Consider the following 26,100-nt stretch of genomic DNA (forward strand, 5'->3'; position numbering starts at 1 on the left):
ATTTAATACTTGTTACTCCATAATTAAAATTATTTTTTTTACTTTAGGCGGGAATTTAAACTTGAGAAAAAATAATTTTAGTTTAATTTCATATATTTAAATTCATTTAGTTTTTAATTTAAAATTAAGCTAATAGTGCCATAGTGTTTTTCTTTTGTTCTATTTTTATAATAAATATATCAAAATAATTTACATTATTATTTAACATAAAATATTTTTACCAATTGTTCTAAGTTTAATAAACTTGTTTATTTTTCCTTATATTTTACAATAGGGAAAGTCCGTAGACGAGGGTCGAAATCTCTAAATGGTAGAGGTACAAGGTACAAGGAAAGTTTACATATACTTTACCACAGGGAAATCTCTGAAGTAGAGTGGAGATCTCCAAAATGTAAAATATACTGAATCGTTCCCTACACTTTACCAAGGGAGAACTTAAAAAGCTAGCTCACATTCAGCTGAGGAGTTAAATGCTGCCAAGCTGTTGGTGCATGTGTCTAAGGGCAGCCTGTTGGAGTCCTAGAGAAAAGGAGTGGAGGAGAATGTTGGACTAGTTAGCTCTATAAATACTTGGAAGAGGTAGTGGATGCGTGCCCCCCATGTTTTATCGAAAGTGGGTAGTTTGCATTCAAGTACCACAGTCAACTTCTCCATCCCCAATAGTTCCCAAGGTTTTTACAGCCATTCTAGTTTTATTGGAAGCTTATTGCCCTCATTACAACCCTGGCGGTCGGTGTTAAGGCAGCGGTAATACTGCCAACAGGCCGGTGGTAAAAAAAATGGGATCACGACCACGGTGGAAACCGCCAACACAGATAGCCACTTTAACACTCAGACCGCCATGGCGGTAGCAACAAACACTTTGGCGATCACCGCCAACAGACAGGCGGAAGACAATGTACCGCCCACCCCATCACAACCCACCAATCCACCAGCTTTTCCGGGGCGGTACCAACGCCATCAAAAGCACGGCGGAAACAGTACGCAGAAGGGGAACCACTCACCTTTCGACACTCAACGAAGAACCAGGACGCCATGGAGCCCGAACTACAGGTCCTGCCAATGCTGGTGTATCTGCTAATACACCAGGAATATCAAAGAAGGTGGCGCTGACGACCACGGTGAGTACTGCACCTAGCACACAGGGGAGGGGGGAGGAAAAAGAGAGTGACACACACACGCAACACGCAACATACCCACCCCCACCCTCACCCCCAACACCATACACACAATAACATGCAACAACATGACATTTACACCCTGTAATCCCCTGGAAGAACCCAAGGACAAAAGGAATTGAGTGCAAATAGAGATCTTTAGAAATATGCAGATGAAGCTAACAATTGTAAACAACAGTATATACAAATATTAATAATATGTACAGAAGGCCGTACACTGTCCTTTCTAAATGTCCGTGGCCCAGTGGGCAAATAAACATGGGCGAAGCCCACACTCGACTCCTGCCTCAAAATGGAAAGAACACTGCAGGGGCATCAGGTCGAAAACACACAGGCACCTCAGAGGGAAGGGGGGGCACCTCAGCCGGAAGATGGTACTACGCCACTGCTCCTCGAGGAGGCAACATGCCCACTGCTTGGTCCTGGGGAGTGCAAAGCCACAGTCTCTCAAGCCTCTCAAGTGGGTGGTTTGCCCACTGCTTGGTCCTGGGGAGTGCAAAGCTGCAGTCTCTCAAGTCTCTCAAGTGGGTGGTTTGCCCACTGCTTGGTCCTTGACAGTGCAGAGCTATAGTCTCTCAAGTCTCTCAAGTGGGTGTTTGGCCCACTGCATGGTCCTGGGGAGTGCAAAGCTACAGTCTCTCAAGTCTCTCAAGTGGGTGGTTGGCCCACTGCTTGGTCCTGGGGAGTCCAAAGCCACAGTTACTCAAGTCTCTCAAGTGGGAGGTTTGCCCACTGCTTTGTCTGGGGAGTGCAAAGCCACAGTCTCTCAAGTGGGTGGTTTGCCCACTTCTTGGTCCTGGGGAGTGCAAAGCCACAGTCTCTCTAGTGCGTAAGATGTTCCACTGGTTCTGGAGGGGGCTTAGTGCCCAGTGTGCCTCATCCTGCCAAGGAAAGTGATAGTGGATGCATATCTCCACTGGTTCTGGAGGGGGCCTTGTGCCCAATCTGCTTCATCCTGCCAAGGAAAGTGATAGCGGATGCATATCTCCACTGGTTCTGGAGGGGGCCTTGTGCCCAGTCTGCTTCATCCTGCCAAGGAAAGTGATAGTGGATGCATATCTCCACTGGTTCTGGAGGGGGCTTTGTGCCCAGTGATGCTGCACCTGGGGTGTGGCAGTTCCCATTCCCTCACCTGGGTGTCTGAGGCACGAGGTGTGCCGGGATCAGGTAGCCTGATACTCCATGGAGGCAGAGCCACACTCCATCCTGCGGCAACTTAGGCTGCAAACTGCTGGTAGTACCAGTGCTGGTGCTTCAAGTGGTGGGTGGAGGGTCCAGGCCGCCTCCTGCATCCCCGGACGGCTGCCCACTGGGGATGCTGCTGATGACAGATGTAGTGACACTGGCTGGGCATGTGGCGATGCAGATGCCGGTGTCTGTGGTGGAGATGCTGCCGGTGCAGGCCGTGGTGCAGGTGCTGGTAGTAGTGGAGGGAGACACCAGGCCGTCTCCTGCAGCCTCGGACGGCTGCCCACTGGAGATGATGCTGCTGACTGTTGTTGTGGCAGCAGCGGTGCAGGTGGTGGTGCAGGGGGCAGTGCATGTGGTGGGGCAGATGGTGGTGCAGGTGGCGGTGCCTGCGGCAGTGCCTTCTGCGGTACAGGCTGCTGGGCTGTCAGTACTTATGGTGGGCACCAGTCCCTCACCTGGAGGGTCCTAAGCCTGAAGTGCCTTGCCTTGGGTTTTCTTGCCCTTCCCCACCTTGCGAGACGCTGCTGGGACCTTGCCACTGGCAGATGCAGTTTTGGAGGAGGCCTTGCTGGGTGGGTCGTGCTTTTTGGCAGTGCTGCTTGATGGCACCCTCTTCACCTTGGCAGGTGGCGGAATGGGTTGGTCCTTTGCAGGGGTCGCTGGCACACTGGCAGCCCTAACGGGTGCCCCCTTTGATCCCCTGGGACTTGCAGGTACCACCGCGGACGCTGACTTGGTGGCTGAGGTGCTGGCCTGGGATCTTGACACCCTGGCCTGAGGGGAAGGATGGGGGGGAGGCATAGGGAAGAGGTCAAAGTTTGCAAGGAAAAGTTTTTTAGACACACTGGGATGGGAAGATGGAGAGGGTTTGGGAGTGGAGGAAGTGGGAGTGGTTGTAGGAGGTGTCTTTCTGCTTAGTTTGGATGAAGGTGCATGGACTGGATGCTGTTGTGAGGGGGATGGCTGTTGGGTGGGTGGGTGCTTGCGTTTGTGTACTTTGGGAGGAGGGGTCACAGACACACTGGAGAGGACATGGGGACATGTGCATGGTTGTGGGGGTGGTGACTGCTCGTGAGGGCTGTGTTGTGATAGGCGTGCTGTTGATGGAGGATAGTGGATGAGGATGTAGTGCATGCAGGTGTGAGTGGAGACGAGGCTGGGAGGGAGGTGGAAGAAGAGGAGAAAGGGGACATGGTGGAGGCAGTGGATGTTGGTGTGTCTGCATGGGCATGGTGCTTGTGTGAGTGCCTGTGAGATGAGGTGTGGTACTTATGTTTGCCTGAGCCACTTCTGTGTGTTGATTTGGGTGAATGCTAGTCTGAAGGTGTGTTTGAGATAGGCTGAGGTTTAAGGGATTCGGACTGGGTAGAGGAAGTTGGGGGGGGGAGGCTAGACACAGGGGCAATGGCTGCCAAATGCTCTCTGTTAGGCTGCCATGCCAGAGTGAATGCCCTCCAGCTATGCATTTTTTTGTTGCAAATGCCTCTCGACACCCTGGATGGCATCCAGTATGGTTGACTGCTCAGCAGTGAGGGATCTCAGGAGGTCAATAGCCTCCTCACTGACTGGGGCAGAGCTTGAGGTGCCTGGGGTGAAGGAGATGCCCACCCTCCTTGGTGAGCGGGCACGGGAAACATGCTGAGGGCCTGCTGGGAGGGCGGTGCTGGTGGGGGGGTGGCGGCTGTGCCTGTTGTTGGGGTGGGCACAGAGGTGTCCGCCACAGCAAGGGAGCTTCCATCGGAGGAGGAGTCGCTGTCACTGGTCTCCTCTCCTGTCCCCGTCGTGGTGCTCCCCTCGCCCTCCATCCCTCTGGTGCCTTCACCCTCAGTGGATTTGGCCTCATGGGCCATGTGGGATGCAGCTCCCTCCGTCGCCAGTGCCTCTGCTCCTCTGCCAGATTATGCTAATGCACACAAGGACATGGTGAAAAAACAAAAAGGGGGGAGAGACAGAGGATACAATTGGTCAATGCCAGCAACAAAACTACCGTTGGCTTGCAGGTAGGTCGCTCCCCACTCCTCTTCCGCACTACCGCCTTTACCGTTTCCTTGCTGCTTTTGCTTCCCCGCCGCTGCGTCCCCTGTGTCCCCTCCCGCCTTCCACCTCCTTCTCTCACCGCTCATTCCTTTTTTCCCCGCAGCTGCGTCCCCTGCGGCCCCTCTCACCTCCCCCCTCGTTCTCACACCGTTTTCCTCTTCTCTTTTCCCTGCCGCTGCGTCCCCTGCGGCCCCTCCCGCCTCACACCTCCTTCTCTCACCGCTCATTTCCTTTTTTCCCTGCCGCTGCGTCCCCAGCAGCCCCTCCCGCCTCCCCCCTCGTTCTCTCACCGTTCTCCTCTTCCCTTTTCCCTGCCGCTGCATTCCCTGCGGCCCCTTCCGCTTCCCACATCCGTCTCTCACCGCTCATTCCTTTTTTCCCCGCCGCTGCGTCCCCTGCGGCCTCAGCCTCCTCCCCCCTCGTTCTCTCACCGTTCTCCTCTTCCCTGGCGCGCCTTCGCAAGCCTGTCTGCACCCGTCCGCGCCTGGACCGTGCCCAGCGCCACCACCCCTGGTCCGCGAGACCCCTGCACCTCCAGACGCCGCTACACGGCGACCAACTCAACGCCCTCAACCCTGGCCGCACCACAGCATGCTCCCAGTCCTCACCAAGGAACACCCACGGACACTTCGCATGCCGCACCTGCAGATTCACCTGCTACAGAACAACGAAACCGACAAAGACCGAAAATAACCACCTCCACTGCATACTCCTCAACACCCGCTCCGCACGCAAGCACGCCATCGAGCTCTGGGACCTACTCAACTCCACCGCCCCAGATGTAGCCTTCCTGACCGAAACCTGGTGGAACGACTCCTCGGCGCCCGACATCGCAATAGCCATCCCGGACAGCTACAAGATCATCCATAGGGACCGTAAAAACGGAATCGGAGGAGGCATAGCCATCGCCCAGAAATACTCCCTCAAGGTCGACACCCACACCGACGACTCCCTCAAGACCGCCGAACACCTACACTTCCGCATCCACACCGACCCCAACACCACTCTCAGAGGAACGCTCATCTACAGACCCCCCGGACCACGAGCACCAGTCAGCGAATCCCTCACCGACCTCACCAGCACCCACGCACTCACCTCAACGGATTACATCCTCCTCGGGGACCTACATTTCCACCTGGAGAACAACAACAACACCAACTCCACTATTCTGATCGACAACCTCGACAACCATGGCCTCAGACAACTCGTCAACACACCAACCCACATCGCCGGCCACACGCTTGATCCCATCTTCTCCTCAAGCGCCAAAGTCACCTTCAACCATACCACCGTACTCCACTGGACCGACCACCACTGCATCCACTTCACCTACAAAAAACATACCGAGCACCATCGCACCCAACAACCACACCGCCGATGCTGGAGCAAAATTACGGAAGACCAGCTCACCAACGCCCTCGTCCAGAACCCACTCCCGACTCCACCGACCCAGACACCGCCGCCAACAACCTCACCCTGTGGATCAACGACTGCGCCAACACCCTGGCGCCACTCAAAAATCCCACCGACAACCAAGCCAGAAGAAAAGCCACCTGGTTCACCGACGAGCTCCTCAATTCCAAAAGCGACTGTCGGAAGCTTAAAAAGGAATGGCTCCTCAAACGCACACCTGACAGCCTCACAGCCCACAAGGATGCCACCCGCAAGCACCACCAACTCATCAGACAAGCCAAACGATCCCACTTCAAAGACCGCCTGGACAACAATGCACACGACAGCAAAGAGCTCTTCAGCATCGTAAAAGAACTCTCCAACCCCAGCGCCAACATCAACGACATCCCTCCATCCCAAGAACTCTGCAACGCACTGTCCACCTTCTTCCACCGGAAGATCATCGACATCCACAACAGTTTTGACGCCACTCCCATCCCAGACCCCAGCCCGAACACTCCACCTGTGCAAATCACCTGACCTCCTGGACCAACGTGAACAACACAGAGACACGCAAGATCATGAACTCCATCCACTCAGGATCTCCGTCAGACCCCTGCCCCCACCACGTATACAACAAAGCCGACTCCACCATCGCCCCCCAACTACGGAAGGTCATCAACATCTCCTTCGAAACAACGACATTCCCAGAAAAATGGAAACATGCCGATATCCGCACCCTCCTCAAGAAGCCCAAAGCAGACCCACACACAACTAACCAGCCACCTCGCAGACAACGGCATCCTAGACCCCTCCCAGTCCGGCTTCAGATGAAACCACAGCACCAAAACCGCCCTTCTCGCCCGCCACAGACGACATCAGACGGCAAATGGACAACAGCGAAACATCAGCCGTCATCCTCCTGGACCTATCTGCCGCCTTCGACACAGTCTGCCACCGCACCCTGGAATCACGCCTCCACGAAACCGGAATTCAAGGAAAAGCCCTCGACTGGATCGTCTCATTCCTCTCCGGCAGAACCCTGAGAGTCTGCCTCCCCCCCTTCCGCTGCGAAGCCACCGACATCATCTGTAGCGTCCCCCAGGGCTCATCCCTCAGCCCGACGCTGTTCAATATCTACATGGCCCTCCTCGCACAAGTGGCACGACAACACAACCTCAACATTCTCACCTACGCCGACGACACCCAGCTCATCCTCTCACTCACCAAAGACCCGTGCACCACCAAAACCAACCTCCACGAGGGAATGAAATCCATTGCCGAATGGATGAGAAACAGCCGTCTGAAACTGAACTCGGACAAGACGGAGGTCCTCATCCTCGGATCCACCCCCTCCGCCTGGGACGACTCCTGGTGGCCCACCGCACTAGGAACCCTACCGACACCGACCGACCACGCTCGCAGCCTACGCTTCATCCTCGACTCCTCCCTCACCTTGTCTAAACAGGTCAACGCAGTTTCCTTCTCCTGCTACAACACACTCCGCATGCTCCGCAGAATCTAAAAATGGATCCCGACAGAAACAAGAAGAACTGTGACACAGGCCCTCGTCAGCAGCAGGCTGGACTATGGCAACGCACTCTACACAGGCATCCCAGAAAAAGACCTACTTCTCCTCCAACGCATCCAAAGCGCCTCCGCCCGACTGATCCTCAACGTACCCCGCCATAGGCCATGCCCAACCTTTCACTAAGGTAGTCACAAGCCCATGGGGTACAAAGGCTAACACCAGCATCTGCACACCTGACACCCACAGGACCCTGCCCAGTAGTATATGCCCACTTACACCATTGGGTTTGGAGTGCTTCAGAGCCTGCACTCAAGGGACCTACCCTGCCATGATCGCCCTGGCCTAGGGTCGCACACAGCCCACATACCCCACCCAGCTACCTACTAAAAGACACAAAGTCTGGAATCAGAATCTGTACTCGCCCCCTTGTGGCTGCTGTGATGCCCTCAAGCGCCCATCCAACTCTGGGTAGGCCACCGCCAGGATGCAGAACATCAGGGGGGTCATGGTGCGATGGGCACCCATTCCATGTTGGGAGGCCAGCCCCAGCTGGGCCTCTGCCGTTTTCTTCATCCAGCGGCGCAGGTCCTCCCATCTCTTGTGGCAGGGTCCGCACCTCCTTGGCGATGGCACGCCAAATACCCTTTTTCTGGTGGGCGCTGACCTAGAGGGAAAAAACAGGAGGAAAGGAAATTACTCACCCGTCCGGACCAGCATACTCATTGCCCCCCAGTTCCCAACCATGCCCTGACGCACATACACTGACCACCTCTCATGCAGCACTCAGGCCAGGATGCCTCAGCACCCCCCAACATGTGGCTAACATCCACACCACTCAAAACATGCATTGCCCGCACATCATGCTCTCAGTGTACTCACCTGTTTGTCTGGAGGACCGTACAGTAACGTGTACTGAGGTAGGACCACCGGCACCAGTTTCTCCAACTCTTCCATAGTGAAGGCAGTGGCCCTTTTCCCAGACACTGTAGCCATTGTCGCTTCCAGACTCAGGTCACAGCAGCACTTGCAGTGTATGTCCTCTCCTGTTGACGGTCAGGTTGCAAGTGAGTGAGTAGTTAGAAAATGGCGGTCACGTCCACGGCGGTGCGTACCGTCACTGCCGGCGTACATCGCCACTGGCTCCTGGAACCCATAGGGCCCAATGATAACCAATGCGAAGTTGCGCGGCGGTCATTAACCGCCTACCACGATGACGCACAACGCCAGCGCACTTACCTCATTTTCACTTGTCCTTCCTCACAGGTCAGGCAGACGCCATTCAAAGGGGGCACATGGAATAGCACCTAACTGTGTCACAGCAGACATTGGCCCATCAACTGACTCTCAACTTCACATACTGCTTCTGTGACCTAACTTCAGCAAGAGTTGTGCATTCTATATGGAAATATGACCTTCTGCTCACCGTTCTCCTCCATAGGCTACAACCGCTGAGGCAGATGATGAGATGGCGGCATCCTCCTGTTAGAGACCCCTGGTGGACCTGTCGACAATGGAGGACAGACACATTATCATTACATACAGACTTGATTGTGCCACAATTCAAGAGCTGTGTGCCTAATTGGAGCCAGACCTGATACCTGCTATCCGCCAGCCCACAGGAATACCCCCTCTAGTGCAGGTTCTGTCAGTGCTTCATTTCCTGGCAAGTCGTTCATTTCAAACTACAGTGGCCATGGCACCAGGGATGTCTCAGCCAATGTTCTCCAACGTGTTGACCAGAGTGTTGTCTGCCCTGCTGAAACACATGCGCAGCTACATCGTATTCCCCCAAGTGGAGTATTTGGCCACAGTGAAAGTTGACTTCTATGCCCTGGGACATATCCCCAACATTATTGGCGCCATTGATGGGTACACATGTGGCATTTGTTCCCCCCCGGAGAAATGAACAGGTTTACAGGAATAAAAAAAGCTATCATTCGATGAATGTGCAGATGGTGTGTTTGGCGGACCAGTACATCTCCCATGTGAATGCCAAATATCCTGGCTCTGTGCATGACGCCTATATCTTGAGGAATAGCAGCATCCCTTATGTGATGGGCCATCTCCAGAGGAACCGGGTATGGCTATTAACCCCTTCGCTGCCAGGCCTTTTCCCCCTCCTGTGCCAGGCCTTTTTTTGCCTATTTGGGGCAGTTCGCGCTTAGGCCCTCATAACTTTTTGTCCACATAAGCTAACCAAGCCAAATTTGCGTCCTTTTTTTCCAACATCCTAGGGATTCTAGAGGTACCCAGACTTTGTGGGTTCCCCTGAAGGAGGCCAAGAAATTGGCCAAAATACAGTGAAAATTTCGTTTTTTTCAAAAAAATTGGAAAAAGTGGCTGCAGAAGAAGGCTTGTGGTTTTTCCCCTGAAAATGGCATCAACAAAGGGTTTGCGGTGCTAAACTCAGCAGCTTCCCAGCTTTCAGGAACAGGCAGACTTGAATCAGAAAACCCAATTTTTCAACACAATTTTGGCATTTTACTGGGGCATACCCCATTTGTGCAATTTTTTGTGCTTTCAGCCTCCTTCCAGTCAGTGACAGGAATGGTCATGAAACCAATGCTGGATCCCAGAAACCTAAACATTTCTGAAAAGTAGACAAAATTCTGAATTCAGCAAGGGGTCATTTGTGTAGATCCTACAAGGGTTTCCTACAGAAAATAACAGCTGAAAAAGAAAAATATTGAAATTGAGGTGAAAAAAACATCAATTTTTCTCTACGTTTTACTCTGTAACTTTTCCCTGCAATGTCAGATTATCGAAAGCAATATACCGTTACGTCTGCTGGACTCCTCTGGTTGCGGGGATATATAGGGTTTGTAGGTTCATCAAGAACCCGAGGAACCCAGAGCCAATAAATGAGCTGCACCCTGCAGTGCGTTTTCATTCTATACCGGGTATACAGCAATTCATTTGCTGAAATATAAGGAGTAAAAAATTGCTATCAAGAAAACCTTTGCATTTCCAAAAAGGGCACAAGATAAGGTGTTGAGGAGCAGTGGTTATTTGCACATCTCTGAATTCCGGGGTGACCATAGTAGCACGTGAATTACAGGGAATTTCTCAAATAGATGTCTTTTTAACACACACTCCTATATTTGGAAGGAAAAAATGTAGAGAAAGACAAGGGGCAATAGTACTTGTTTTGCTAATCTATGTTCCCCCAAGTCTCCCGATAAAAATGGTACCTCACTTGTGTGGGTAGGCCTAGCGCCTGCGACAGGATATGCCCCAAAACACAACGTGGACACATCACAGAAAACAGAGCTGTTTTTAGCAAAGTGACTACCTGTAGATTTTGGCCTCTAGCTCAGCCGCCACCTAGGGAAACCTACCAAACCTGTGCATTTCTGAAAACTAGAGACCTAGGGGAATCCAAGGAGGGGTGACTTGTGTGGCTCGGACCAGGTTCTGTTACCCAGAATCCTTTGCAAACCTCAAAATTTGGCTAAAAAAACACATGTTCCTCACATTTCTGTGGCAGAAAGTTCTGGAATCTGAGAGGAGCCACAGATTTCCTTCCACCCAGCGTTCCCCCACGTCTCCCGATAAAAATGATACCTCACTTGTGTGGGTAGGCCTAGCGCCTGCGACAGGATATGCCCCAAAACACAACGTGGACACATCACAGAAAACAGAGCTGTTTTTAGCAAAGTGACTACCTGTAGATTTTGGCCTCTAGCTCAGCCGCCACCTAGGGAAACCTACCAAACCTGTGCATTTCTGAAAACTAGAGACCTAGGGGAATCCAAGGAGGGGTGACTTGTGTGGCTCGGACCAGGTTCTGTGACCCAGAATCCTTTGCAAACCTCAAAATTTGGCTAAAAAAACACATGTTCCTCACATTTCTGTGGCAGAAAGTTCTGGAATCTGAGAGGAGGGACAAATTTCCTTCCACCCAGCGTTCCCCCATGTCTCCCGATAAAAATGATACCTCACTTGTGTGGGTAGGCCTAGCGCCCGCGACAGGATATGCCCCAAAACACAACGTGGACATATCACAGAAAACAGAGCTGTTTTTAGCAAAGTGACTACCTGTAGATTTTGGCCTCTAGCTCAGCCGCCACCTAGGGAAACCTACCAAACCTGTGCATTTCTGAAAACTAGAGACCTAGGGGAATCCACGGAGGGGTGACTTGCGGGGCTCGGACCAGGTTCTGTTACCCAGAATCCTTTGCAAACCTCAAAATTTGGCTAAAAAAACACATGTTCCTCACATTTCTGTGGCAGAAAGTTCTGGAATCTGAGAGGAGCCACAAATTTCCTTCCACCCAGCGTTCCCCCGCGTCTCCTGATAAAAATGATACCTCACTTGTGTGGGTAGGCCTAGCGCCCGCGACAGGATATGCCCCAAAACACAACGTGGACATATCACAGAAAACAGAGCTGTTTTTAGCAAAGTGACTACCTGTAGATTTTGGCCTCTAGCTCAGCCGCCACCTAGGGAAACCTACCAAACCTGTGCATTTCTGAAAACTAGAGACCTAGGGGAATCCAAGGAGGGGTGACTTGTGTGGCTCGGACCAGGTTCTGTTACCCAGAATCCTTTGCAAACCTCAAAATTTGGCTAAGAAAACACATGTTCCTCACATTTCTGTGGCAGAAAGTTCTGGAATCTGAGAGGAGCCACAAATTTCCTTCCACCCAGCGTTCCCCCACGTCTCCCGATAAAAATGATACCTCACTTGTGTGGGTAGGCCTAGCGCCCGCGACAGGATATGCCCCAAAACACAACGTGGACATATCACAGAAAACAGAGCTGTTTTTAGCAAAGTGACTACCTGTAGATTTTGGCCTCTAGCTCAGCCGGCACCTAGGGGAACCTACCAAACCTGTGCATTTCTGAAAACTAGAGACCTAGGGGAATCCAAGGAGGGGTGACTTGTGTGGCTCGGACCAGGTTCTGTTACCCAGAATCCTTTGCAAACCTCAAAATTTGGCTAAAAAAACACATGTTCCTCACATTTCTGTGGCAGAAAGTTCTGGAATCTGAGAGGAGCCACAAATTTCCTTCCACCCAGCGTTCCCCCACGTCTCCCGATAAAAATGATACCTCACTTGTGTGGGTAGGCCTAGCGCCCGCGACAGGATATGCCCCAAAACACAACGTGGACACATCACAGAAAACAGAGCTGTTTTTAGCAAAGTGACTACCTGTAGATTTTGGCCTCTAGCTCAGCCGCCACCTAGGGAAACCTACCAAACCTGTACATTTCTGAAAACTAGAGACCTAGGGGAATCCAAGGAGGGGTGACTTGCGGGGCTCGGACCAGGTTCTGTTACCCAGAATCCTTTGCAAACCTCAATGTGGCTAAAAAAACACATGTTCCTCACATTTCTGTGGCAGAAAGTTCTGGAATCTGAGAGGAGCCACAAATTTCCTTCCACCCAGCGTTCCCCCAAGTCTCCCGATAAAAATGATACCTCACTTGCGTGGGTAGGACTAGCGCCCACGAAAGGAAAGGGCCCAAAACACAACGTGGACACATCACATTTTTTTATAAAAAGCAGTGCCTACCTGTGGATTTTGGCCTGTAGCTCAGCCCGCACCTGGGGAAACCTAGCAAACCAGCGCATTTTTGAAAACTAGAAACCCAGGGGAATCCAAGATGGGGTGACTTGCGGGGCTCTGACCAGGTTATGTTACCCAGAATCCTTTGCAAACATCAAAATGTGGCCCAAAAAACACTTTTTCCTCTCATTTCGGTGACAGAAAGTTCTGGAATCTGAGAGGAGCCACAAATTTCCTTCCACCCAGCGTTCCCCTAAGTCTCTCGATAAAAATGGTGCCTCACTTCTGTGGGTAGGCCTAGCGCCCACGAAAGGAAATGGCCCAAAACACAACATGGACACAACATATTTTTTCACAGAAAACAGAGGTGTTTTTTGCAAGGTGCCTACCTGTGGAGTTTGGCCTGTAGCTCAGCCGGCCCCATGGGGGGGGGGGGCAGAAATGGCCAAAAATAAATTTGACCCCCCAACCCCCACCCCCCCCCCGGAGCGACCCTTGCCTACGGGGTCGCTCCCCCTTCGTGACATTGGCGCCAAAAAACAAATCCCAGGTGCCTAGTGGTTTCTACCCCCTTGGGGGCAGATTGACCTAAAATCGGCCAATCTGCCCCCAAGGGGGGCAGAAATGGCCTAAATACAATTTGCCCCCCAGGGGAGCGACCCTTTCCTGATGGGTCGCTCCCCATCTCGAAAAAAAAAAAAAAAAAAAAAAACACACAAAAAAATGTGCCCTGGTGCCTAGAGGGTTCTGCCCCCCTCTGGGGGCAGTTCGGCCTGATAATAGGCCGATCTGCCCCTAGGGAGGGCAGAAATGGCCTAAAATAAATTTGACCCCCCAACCCCCACCCCGCCCCCGGGAGCGACCCTTGCCTACTGGGTCGCTCCCCCTGCGTGACATTGGCGCCAAAAAACAAATCCCAGGTGCCTAGTGGTTTCTGCCCCCTTGGGGGCAGATTGACCTAAAATCGGCCAATCTGCCCCCAAGGGGGGCAGAAATGGCCTAAATAAAAGTTGCCCCCCAGGGGAGCGACCCTTGCCTGATGGGTCGCTCCCCATCTCGAAAAAAAAACAAAACAAAAAAAAAACACAAAAAAAAAAAATTGCCCTGGTGCCCTGAGGGTTCTGCCCCCTCTGGGGACAGTTCGGCCTGATAATAGGCCGATCTGCCCCTAGGGGGGGCAGAAATGGCCTAAAATAAATTTGACCCCCCCCAACCCCGACCCCCCCCCCCCGGGAGCGACCCTTGCCTACGGGGTCGCTCCCCCTGCGTGACATTGGCGCCAAAAAACAAATCCCCGGTGCCTAGTGGTTTCTGCCCCCTTGGGGGCAGATTGACCTAAAATCGGCCAATCTGCCCCCAGGGGGGCAGAAATGGTGTAAATACAATTTCCCCCCCCCCAGGGGAGCGACCCTTGCCTGATGGGTCGCTCCCCATCTCTAAAAAAACAAACAAACAAAAAAAAAAACACAAAAAAAAAACTTGCCCTGGCGCCTATAGGTTTCTGCCCCCCCTGGGGGCAGATCGGCCTAATAATAGGCCGATCTGCCCCCAGGGGGGGCAGAAATGGCCTAAAATAAATTGCCCTTTCCCCCAGGGAGCGACCCTTGCCTAAGGAAAAACTCCCTGGTGTCTAGTGGTTTCTACCCCCCTTGGGGGCAGATTGGCCTCATTAAAATAGGCCAATCTGCCCCCAAGGGGGGCAGAAATGGCCAAAATATAATTTTACCCCAAGGGGAGCGACCCTTGCCTAAGCGGTCGCTCCCCACCCAAACAAATAAAATAACACAAAAAAATAAAAAAAATAAAAAATGGTCCCTGGTGCCCTAGAGGTTTCTGCCCCCCCTGGGGGCAGATCGGCCTAATAGTAGGCCGATCTGCCCCCAGGGGGGGCAGAAAAGGCCTTCCAGAAAAAATGCCCCCCATGGGAGCGAACCTTGCCTAAGGGGTCGCTCCCTTTTGTCAATATCATTAAAAAAAAAAAATCCCTGGTGTCTAGTGGGGTTTCAAAAGCCGGATTGCAAGCAATCCGGCTTTTGAAACCCTCGGAGAGACTTCAAAGGGAAGGAAATACTTTTCCTTCCCTTTGAAGCCCCTCCGGGCCTCCCCGGTGATTGAAAGAGAAATGCTTTTGCATTTCTTTTTCAATCGCGCTGGAAGCAGAGCTTCCAGCGCGACGAGGGAGGCCCCTGTGACACATCAGCGCGCGCGCGCGCGCTGACGTCACAGGGGGGGGCGGGGGGGGCGGGGGTGGAAGGGGAAGGTCTTCCCCTTCCATCCCCGCCTTGGGGGGGCAGGGGGGGTGCACGGGGGCGCGCTAGCGCGCCCCCAAGTTCCCCTGTGCCATGGACGAGATGATCTCGTCCAAGGCACAGGGGAACTGTAGCCTTGGACGAGATCATCTCGTCCAAGGCGCCCAAGAGGTTAAGTAAGCCCAAGGTCCCCAACCTCAATAAGTAGGTATCTGGGTATGGAGTTGTCCCTAAGGGTTAGTGTGTGTCTAACAGTTGTCCCTCAGTATTTACAAGTGACTCTGGTTACCCCAACCTCTCATGGCTACTGACCCCAGTGAGGAATCCCAGGACAAGGGCAGAAGAACATTACTGTGAGGCACATGGGCATACAAGGAGGATTATTGAGCAAACCTTCGGCCACCTGAAGGCCAGGTTCCGGTGCCTCCATCTGACTGGTGGAGCCCTGTACTACTCACCCAAGAAGGTGTGCCAGATCATCGTAGCATACTGTATGTTGCACAACCGGGCCTTGAGACATCAGGTGCCTTTTCTGCAGGAGGATGAGCCTGGAGAGAGTCTTGTGGCAGCGGTGGAACCTGTGGACAGTGAGGAAGAGGAGGCAGATGAAGAAGATGTGGACAACAGAACAAACATTATACAGCAGTACTTCCAGTGACACACAGGTATGAGACTGTAACTCAACTTTACTTTTCAGTAATGTTTTGGAAATTGTACATGGCACCATCTTACCCTCTGTCTATGGACACTGACTGTACCCTTTAGATTCTCTATTCTCAGATCTGTGTGCCCCATTCTGGCTCCTGCTATATGTACTGCTGCCCACCAAAGGTCATCCTGTAGTACATTTCACTGTACATACACCTTGCAATTCTTTGATAATGTTTTACTAATACATTTATCGATTCATGACACTGACTCCAATATGGTATTTGTTTCAAGGGTGTTTATTTTTGTGCCAATAAGTATGGGGGTATGTGCAAGGGGCTGGGGTGATGGTGGAGGAATGTCCAGTTAGAGTCCAGTCTATTGGTATCACAGGTGCATTGTCCAAGGGAACATAGGAAGTGGAGCAATGGCAGTTCAAGGTGGACAGGGTGACATGGTGGGACAGACGGTGAAAATCAGGAGGGTCTTATTTCCTGGCGGGGGTCTTGGCAATGTTCTCTGTCTTCTGCCTGGATTGCAGGGACCGTTTGCAGAGTGGTTCTCCTTCTGCAGGGGGTGGGGTGCTGGTGGCCTGTTGTCCCTGTGGCTGGGCGCCGGTGGAGGTGGAAGGCTGTTCCTCGGTTTGGCTAGTGGCAGGCGATCGTTGTTGTGCCACTGCCTCCCTCATGGTCTTGCCCATGTCAGCCAGCACCCCTGCAATGGTGAACAGGATGGGGTATATTTTTGTTAGGTCCTTCCTGATCCCCAGGTACTGTTTCCCCTGCAGCCGCTGGGTCTCCTGTAACTTGGCCAGTACCTTGCCCATGGTCTCCTGGGAATGGTGGTATGCTCCCATGATGTTTGAGAGTGCCTTGTGGAGGGTCGGTTCCCTGGGCCTGTCCTCCCTCTGTCGCACAGCAGTCCTCCCAGCTTCCCTGTTGTCCTGTGCCTCTGTCCCCTGAACGATGTGCCCACTGCCACTGACCACAGGTCCCTGATCGTCCTGTGATTGTGGGGTTGCCTGGGGTCCCTGTAGTGGTGGACACACTGCTGATTGACTTGTCCTGGGGACAGTGGCATGGGCCTGCTGGGTGGGTGCTGTGGTGGTGCTACCTGAGGGGGAGACTCAGTGGTGGTTTGGGACTGTGGCAGGTTAACTGACTGTCCGGAGGTCCCAGATGGGCCAGGTTGGTCATCGTGACCCAGGCGTGTAGAGCTGCTGTCGTCACTGTGGGCCTCTTCCGGGGGGGGAGGGGCCGGATGTGGCTGGCACCTCCTCTCCGGTGTCATTGGGTAGGGGTCCTGTTGGGAGAAAAATACATTGTCAATGTATCTGCGTGTGCCATCTGTGCATGGCTGTGTTTCCCTCTATGAATGTGAGTTCTCTGTCATCTTGGACTTGTGTGAGTGGTGATTTTGTGGGCTGGGTGAGTGTCTCTATTGGGCATGCCGGGGTGATGGGTGTCCATGCAGGTCTGTGATGGGTGTGCATGCATTGGGGTTGCATGCAGTGCTTGGTATTGGGATGGGTGGGTTGTGTTAGTGGGTTATATGTGAGTTGGTGGAATGATGAGGCTGGGGGTAGGAGTTTGTGATGGCATGCAGATAGGGTGGGGGATTTAATAGTAAATATTTGACTTACCAGAGTCCAGACCTCCTGCTACTCCTGCCCTCAGGATGCATTATTGCCAAGACTTGCTCCTCCCATGTTGTTAGTTGTGGGGAGGAGGTAGGGGTCCACCGCCAGTTCTCTGTACTGCTATTTGGTGTCTTGAAACCATGAAACGCACCTTCGCCCATAGATCATTCCACCTCTTCCTGATGTCATCGCATGTTCTTGGATGTTGTCCCATGGCATTGACCCTGTCAACGATTCTCCGCCATAGCTCCATCTTCCTTGCAATGGATTTCTGCTGCTCCTGTGATCCGAATAGCTGTGGCTCTGCCCGGATGATTCCCTCCACCATGACCCTTTGCTCCTCCTCTGAGAACCTGGGGTGTCTTTGGGGTGCCATGGGTGTGGTGTGAGTGATATGTGTGATGATATGTGGGGTGAGGTGTGGGGTGCTCTGTTGTGGGATGTGCTGTGAGTTGCATGGATGGTGTATGGGTGCTGGTGTTCTGTGGCTCAGATTGAGTGGGTGCTCCTGGCTTGTGTCTCTCTCTGTTCGCAATTTTTTTTGGGTCGTATAGGGTTGTGGGTAATGTGTGTGTGTGTTTTATAGTGTTGTGGGTGCGGTGTGTGTATGTGTGTCATGTGTGTGTATTTGGAATTGTCCAGTGTGGTGTAGTTTCGTAAGTGTGTGTTTATTTTGAGCGCAGCGGTATACACCGCCAATGGTTTACCGCAGTTGAAAGACCGCTGCGGTGATTCATGGGTCGTGATAATGTGGGCGTATTCCTGTTGGTGTAACGGTGTGGGTTTGCTATCGCCAGTTTATCACTGACCTTTGGTCTGAAAGACTTATGTGGGTGTCTGTATAGTGGCGGATTTCTATGTGTGGGTCATAATACCCATGGTGGATTACCGCCGCGGTCACGGTATGTTGGCAGCCGTCTGCACGGTGGTGAGTGGCTTTTACCACCAGGGTTGTAATGAGGGCCTATATGTCCTCCAATTAGCTAAGGTTATTTGTTTAGCAGCACAGAGGGCCACGGTTATAGCACAACAACGTGTTGAGTGCAGTGGGTAATTTATTGCATTAGGAAGGCTCAGCAAAATATAGCTTGTGAAACGAGGTATATCTGTGTTATAGATCTCATTGAGAGCGGTGGGTACTTCCTACCAGAAGGGTTGGAGTGTCGGACAGTGCCATAAAATGTGTGTCAGTGTTCCCTGTTAACTGCAGTGTCTCCAACAGTGACCATTCCCGCCCAGCTTCCACTTAGCCACTCAAGAAGGGGTGTAATACCAATATTGGGCTATTTTTAGGAGTGTTTCCTTACGTCTGACACAACAAACAGATGTACATGCCTGCTGCAGGATGTCCTTCAATTTTTGGGGAATAAAGGTTAATTCACAATCTAGCTCTCACCGTCTTTGCGCTAATTAGATCTGTTTATTGGTGGAGTATTTAGAAAGGCATAGATATCTGCCAGCAGGCTCTTATCCGATGCATGGATTAGAAGCAACTTTTCAAAAGGTGTGAGAGAGTGAGAGGCATAACGTCTGACTTGTGGGTGTGTGACCTAATGTTTAATGGCAAGGTATTGCCAATGGGCAGTGGACGGAATAGTATAGTCTGACTGAAGCTGTGGAAAATCAACGAGTCCATCCTGATCCAAGAAATCCCCCACTTTTTTGCAACCTGCAGCCTGCCAATGTATGTTCCTCCTTGGGCTGGGGGGCAGTCTGGGTTGCCAATGATAGATGTCTGTGGTGAAATGTGGGAGGATAACTTCTTGGCTACCTATACTTTATCACATGTACCCATTGTCGCCCTAAGCACTAGGGAGATATAGACCCCCACCTGTCTGTGTACCTCTGGAAGCCAGGGTATCTTCCAAATGTGGATTCCAGAGATGGCCTGGTCGATAAAGCACCAGTGTTTCTCAGTTTTGTGTCTGGACCATTCCACCATATAACAAAGTTGCTCTGCTTGGTTGTAGTGGATTAGGTGGAGAATTTCCAAATCCCCTCTTTCATTGGCCAATAAGCTTGTTTCTTTGCCATACATGCCCATCTACCATCCCAGATGTAGGACAGTAGAAGGTGTTGCTTTCACCAAAGCAGGGTCTGCATGACATATAAGATTTTGGGCAGGACAGTCATTTTCACCACTGCCAATCTCCCCAGCCATGATAGGTAGCCTCTTCTCCTAGATTACAAATTTGCTCTAGTGGTCAGGAGTGTAGCATCATTGCGTTTCATAGTGGTATCAAGGGTGGGGAAAATCGTGAGGCTTAAATATCGGACCCCTTCTGTAGCTTAAAGGAAGGGAACTAATGTTAATTAAGAGCTTTATCTGTTTACATGATAGTAAGGCCCAGTAGCTGTGTTTTCTGGAGGTTGACTTTAAACCCAGATACCCTCCCAAACGTTTCCAACTCCTGTATCAGCTGTGGTAGCGAGGTGAGTGGTTGTGTGGCAGCAATCATCACATTGTCTGTGTACATGGCTAGTTTATGGCCCCTGACTTCTATGTGAACCCCTGTTATTTGAGGGTTGCCCCGTACCTTTTTGGTGAAAGGCTCCATATACAATGAGAAAAGAAGGGGTGAGAGGGGGCAGCCCTATCTGGTGCCATGTGTGATAGGAAAAGTGGTTCGACAATATCTCATTCACCCTAACTCGGGCCATAGGGGCGGTGTTACTGCACCACACCCTATTTTGAAAGAGGGTCCCCAGACCTCCCTTGTTGAGTACTAGGCGGAGGTATGGCCAATGAACTTGATTGAATGCTTTTTCAGCATCCACTGAAAGCTGGAGGGCTGATGTATGAGAGCGGTGAACCTTATCAATGATATGGCAGAGGCATTTGGTGTTATCACTGTAACCTCACTCCGGAATGAAACCTGCCTGATCCAGTTCTACCAGGCCCTGCAAGAAGGGGGCTAGGTGCGCTGACAAAACACCAGTGAAAATCTTGGTATCTATGTTCAATACAGAAATGGGATGACCATTATTATGGCCTCGCTCATCATGTCAGTAAGTTTTTCTGAGGTGCTGAAGGAGATGAAGAGGTGAGTGAGTATGGTAGCTGATCTGGGGGCTGATCTGGGGACGAAGGTTTCATGAAAATCGGCTGTGTAGCCATCTTGGCCAGGTGATTTCCCAGGTTTCAGTCGTGATATCGCCACCAGTACTTCCTCTATTTGAATAGATCTGTCCATCTGTGTAGAGTTTGTTTATGTAACTCATTCCATGTTTAGGGAGTCGAAGTATTGCTGTGCAAAGGCTAAGTCGAGTGTTTCTGCAGTATAGAGTGCAGAATAAAATAGTTCAAATTTGTGTGCAGTCTGTGTATCCTGATAGATTCTGTAACCCTTTTGATGTTCCAATTCAATAATCCTCTGTCTCAGAGTTTGGGCCCGTAGTCTAAGTGGCAAAAGGCATCCTGCCCTAATGCCTAACACATAGTAGTGCTGTTTAATTCGCAGAAGTGCGTATTCCACTCTGTGCATTTCAAGGCCCATATTTGACGTTCAAATGCACCAGGCTGGAGCCTTATTTATGGATTGATGTTAGCCGGCGCTGCAGGCTGGTCAGAGTAAAAAAAATTACTCTAACTAAGCAGCGCTGGCATAGGGGAAAATGGGGGTTGTGAGTCAAAAAATGGTGCAAGTCAGGTTAGAGTAAAAAATCATTAGTCTAACTGGACTTGTGCCAGTTTTTGACACACAACCCCCATTGAAATGACTACTGTCTTAGCAAAGATAGGAGTCATGCCCCCCTGCCCAATGGCCATGCCCAGGGGACTTCTGTCCCCTGGGCATGGCCATTGGGCACAGTGGCATGTAGGGGGGCTCAAGTTAGGCCCCCCTATGCCACTAAAAAAAATGTAAAAAATACTTACCTCAACTTACCTGGGATGGGTCCCCCCATCCAGGGTGTCCTCCAGGGGTGGGTGGGGGTGGCAGCGGGTGTCCCTGGGGGCAGGGAAGGGCACCTGTGGACTGCTTCCATGGTCAGAGACCATGGAAATGAGCCCACAGGTTTCTTAACTCCTGCCCTCACCCAGGCGTTAAAAAACAGCGCACATCAGGCTGGGTGCTGTTTTTTAAGGCCCGCCCCCTCCTGTGCATCAAAATGACACCGGAGTATAAATAAGGCGCACAGGCCTTAAAGTCATTTTTTGGACGGGAACGCCTACCTTGCATGTCATTAACGCAAGGCGGTTTCCCGCATCCAGAAAATGACGCACATGGAGGAATTTTGACGCTCGCAAGATCGGGCGTCATAGTATAAATATGGTGTAAGGTTTGTGTTGAATGTGCGTCAAACGTTTTTACGCATATTCGGTGCAAACAGAGTATAAATATGCCCCCAAGTGTTTTAAGTTCTTTATGGGCCACTGTCAATTGTTGCCTTACTCTATGAGAGCCTTTATGTTTATGTTCCTCCTCAAGTTCCTTCACCAGGCTTTCTAATAGACGTCTCATATCTCATCGGTATCTATTGTGTTTAGCTGATATGCTTATAAAAGTCCCCTGCAGTGTTGCTCTCAAAGAGTTCCATAGGAGTGCAATCAGTACACTGGGGGTGTCATTAAATTCAAGGAATGTTGCATTCAAATTGTCAACTATGTTTCGTGTTGAGTTGTGTTGCAGTAACTTGGTGTTAAGGTGCCAAGTGCCGAGATGGGGTGTAGTGGGCATGGTGCATAGAATTAGGATGCCAGGCAAGTGGTCAGACAGTGCAGCAGACGTTATTCAGACATCCGTTACTGTCACAGGCAGGTGGGGGAAGTGGGGAAGAAATCTATCCTAGTTTAAGTCTGATTGATGGCAGAGTAGTAGCTATAGCCCCATTCTGTAGGGTGAGTCAAGCGCCAAATATCCATGAGTTCCATGTCAATTAGTCATTAGAGACCTTCCACTGTAAAGACACCAGTGTGTCCCACTCTTTGAGCTGATCTGTCCAAATGTGTGTCGGGCAATAAGTAAAGTAAAGTCCCTGCCTATTAAGATGTCGGAATCAGGGGATGTCAACACCAGGCCCACCGCGTCCAGTATAAAAGGCTCCTGCTGATCATTGGAGGCATACACTGCGGATATTTTGAGTGCCACGGATTGTAAAGACATACAAAGTGAAAGTAGTCTGCCTGCAATCTCGTACTGTGTTTGGAGCACCCTATCTGGGAAATGTGTAGCCAGTAGTACTGCAACCCCTGCTAGTTTCTGTAGGCCGAAGGAGAAAAGCTGGTAATCAAACCAGTGAGAGCGCATTCAATGCCAGTCCTTCCTAAGTAGATGAGTCTCCTGTAGGAGGCAAATATCACATTTAGGTTCTCTGATCATGGAGAAGACAGCCACATGCTTCACAGGGGAGTTAAGGCCTCGGGCATTAAGACCTAGGGCCTAAGTAAGAGTGGCGCACAGACCGCCACAGTCCTAGTGGTCCGACTACCAGATTATGATCCTGGCAGTCAGACCTCCATGCGACCACCTTTCTCTGCTGAGATCAGAGATCCTGACAGGTTGGTGGTGGCACCACCGTGCTGATTATGACTTCCCTTTTTACCAGTCTTTTCATGGAGGGGTCCCCACCATGATAAGGTTGGTAGAAAGGCAGTGTTAAGGGCTGCAGGGACCCCCCTGTCAGCACCCTTGGAATGCGCACTGTCTGTGGTACAGACAAATGCGCACTGTCTGTGGTACAGACAGTGCGCATTCCAAGGGTGCTGTGTGCCGCGGCATTGGCCTAGGCTCCCTACTGGAGCTGAGGCAAATGCCACCACACTGTTTACACTGGGCTGACTGGCGGAAGCATTGTAATACGGCAGTGCAAGGTCACCGGATTGACAGCCGGCTCACCACCGCTGTATTGGAATTGTGGTGGTTCAACTGCCCAACTCCTAATTGGGCCCTAAGTATTTTAAGCATGTGATGGGTTATTCTTTAAGTATGAGGGTAGAGGGTAGAGGTGGCATCTGCCTTCTGGATTTATGAGATGGACTTTAGTGCTGAAACAATAGCAGTGAAGAGTAAAAGCAATACTATAACACTACAACTGTGCTCCCTTGTCTCGGAGCTAACTATATCAAACTGTGCGAACACAAGTTTGTGAGATCTGGACATCTCAGTAGCCGGTCTTTGTTGTAACTGGAGCCCCTTCACATGATGCCTAACCAAACTCTGTGCAGCAGCAGTTCAATCGGAGGCTACAATATCAGGGAAACACAAGTCATAGAGATCAGAAGTACCTTCAGTAACAACGCCTTATTTTCCAGTTCAGGCTGCATCATCAGTCCTGCTGATGATGCAGCCTGAATAGTGCTGCCCTTCCCCTTTGACTTTTTGACTAAGTGGGTGTGGGCACAGGCTTCAATCTAGTTCTCTGGCAATGGTGCAGTTCCGCTGATGAGTGAGGCAGCACATATGTATCTCAAGAGTGGGTGTCATCCTCCAATGAGATGGTAAAGCCAAGAATGGCCTGGGCTTCCTCCAGGTGCACACCTCATGTGTTCTTTATTCTAAATGAAGATGAGCATGAACGGGTGGGTCCAATGATATCACACGCCCATCTCCCAAAGGAAGATTGTGGTCGTTCGGAGCTCCATTTGCCTCTGAAGAGTAATGGCTGACAATCACTGAAAGATACCTACGTTTGTGCCTTCAAAGGAAATAGCAGTCTTATCCCTCATGGTCACCATAATAATGTCCTTTTGTTTGTAGGATTGGCATGTCAAGATTTCTAGGGATGTCCCGCTCTGTGTGTGCATTCCAGAGTAATGTCTTTATCTACCAGTGCCGGAGTTACATGGCGGAATAGATGGACCACATAATCTTTTACTTTTCCTGATTCTGCCTGCATCAACATGCCCTCAATACGTATATTGGAGCAGCGTGACCTATTTTCTAGGTCTTCCTGGCAGTAATGTAAATCTCTATTTTTGTCACATAGCTCCAACAGCTTCCTTTTCTAAGGCAGGAGTCATGTGGCATGGTAGGTTTAGTGCCATTAAATGATGCTAATCTGGTTAGAGTCATCTTTTTTTACTCTAACCAGCCTACTGTCATTTTTTGATGCTAAACATCCATCTCCCATTCTGGTACCCCCACCCGGCTAACGTAACTTTTTCTGACGCTAGCCCTCCCTTTGCGGCGGATTGTGCCATTCCATTAATATGGTACCTGGCTGGCGTCCTGGAATGGCACTATACTTTTTGATGAAAACTTGCGTTAGCGCAGGTTTGCGTCAAAATGTATAGATCAGGGCCTTAGTGTCCACAAGTGCATGCAAGGTTGTAGGTAAACGTAGCACAAGAAGTGCGGGAACAAAATGGTGAGTGAGAAGTTGATGCAAAATGGTAAGTGGGGCGCCAATATCGACAAGCAAAGTCTCAGTCAATGAAGTGCCAGACCTGCGCTCCGCCAGCTCCTACAGGCCACAGTCCAGAACAGAACACCCCAGGCTCCAGTGTCTCCTGTGTTTGTGGTGTGGTATGTGGTTTCTCTCCTGTATAGTTTGTAGTAGAGACTGGTCCAGTAATAACAAAGATGTCAGCACATTTCAGGTCCCAGCATCCCCTATATCCATGTGGGAGATTGCGCCCCCACTCCTGGCAACTATGTGCCCAACTAGGGGGTGCACAAGACAGGGAGCGCATGTGAACTGTGTTCAGGGCCTTCGACCAGCCCAAGCCCAGCTGCAGAATGCAAGAGAAGAGGCCGTGTCGGGGACGCGCTGTCTTCATGGCCTGCAGGGACTCCGTCTGAGGTATCACAGGTGGCCACCTTGGTGAATCGGTGTCTTGTCAAGTGAATGAAAGGAGGGGGGACTAGCGTTGTCAGGATCTCACAATCATTCAGGTAGCAGTGCAGTTGCACACCATTCTTCATAGGCACCCCATATCAGGCCTCTGGGCTCAAAGGGGGAGGAAAGGATGGGGAGACCCACAGCCAGCGAGGTGCCTACTGTGTAGACCTCCTCATCAGTGCTGAAGTGGGAGCCTCTCATGCCTCAGGCCGGGTGCTAACCCCTCTGCAGGTTGGGATCAGTAGTGTCGACTCACCCCCATTAGCCGTTGCACTGCAGCTCCATCCCTGGCCCGTCTGGGCCGCTATCTTGAGAGCACGGCAGTCGAGATCATAGGGACAGCAGTCTTCTCGGCTACGAGAGCAAAAGCACCAGGGGTGTATGCCGCCTCCCCACAGCTCTCCTGCAAGTTCACCAGTCAGATAGGGACACAATAATCTCCCGGAGAGTGTCGCCAATGTCGTCTCCAAAGCTGCCACCCCTAAGGAGGCTTTTTTAACAAAGGGATTGATAAAAACAAATGTTTAATGTAATTACCACCCAGTCATTAACTATTTGTTGTAGTACGCAATTGCATTCCAAGGCTAATAGGTGCTTCACTATATAATAGCTGTGAAAACAAACATTCAGCATACACAGGCAAATAAATGTACAACTGTAGCTGATCATCAGCTTGAAACGTTCAGACTATACAATGTCCCTCAAACCCTCTCCCCTCCACTTACAGACCCAGCTGGCTCCCTTCTGACAGGTCCAACTGCATGCTTAATCCTTCAATTATTGCCATGAGAGTATTTTCTCCACACTATAATTGTAATGCTCAGAGTGATCTATTATTAGTGCAATAGTGTTCATAGAAGCTCCCTTCAGTTTGTCAAGTTCATTACTTTCCTTGTAATCTGCTATAAATTATAAAACTCTTTGCTAACACTCATCGT

Source organism: Pleurodeles waltl, chromosome 1_1 (assembly GCF_031143425.1).
Source record: "Pleurodeles waltl isolate 20211129_DDA chromosome 1_1, aPleWal1.hap1.20221129, whole genome shotgun sequence".
NCBI classification, from domain to species: Eukaryota; Metazoa; Chordata; class Amphibia; order Caudata; family Salamandridae; genus Pleurodeles; species Pleurodeles waltl.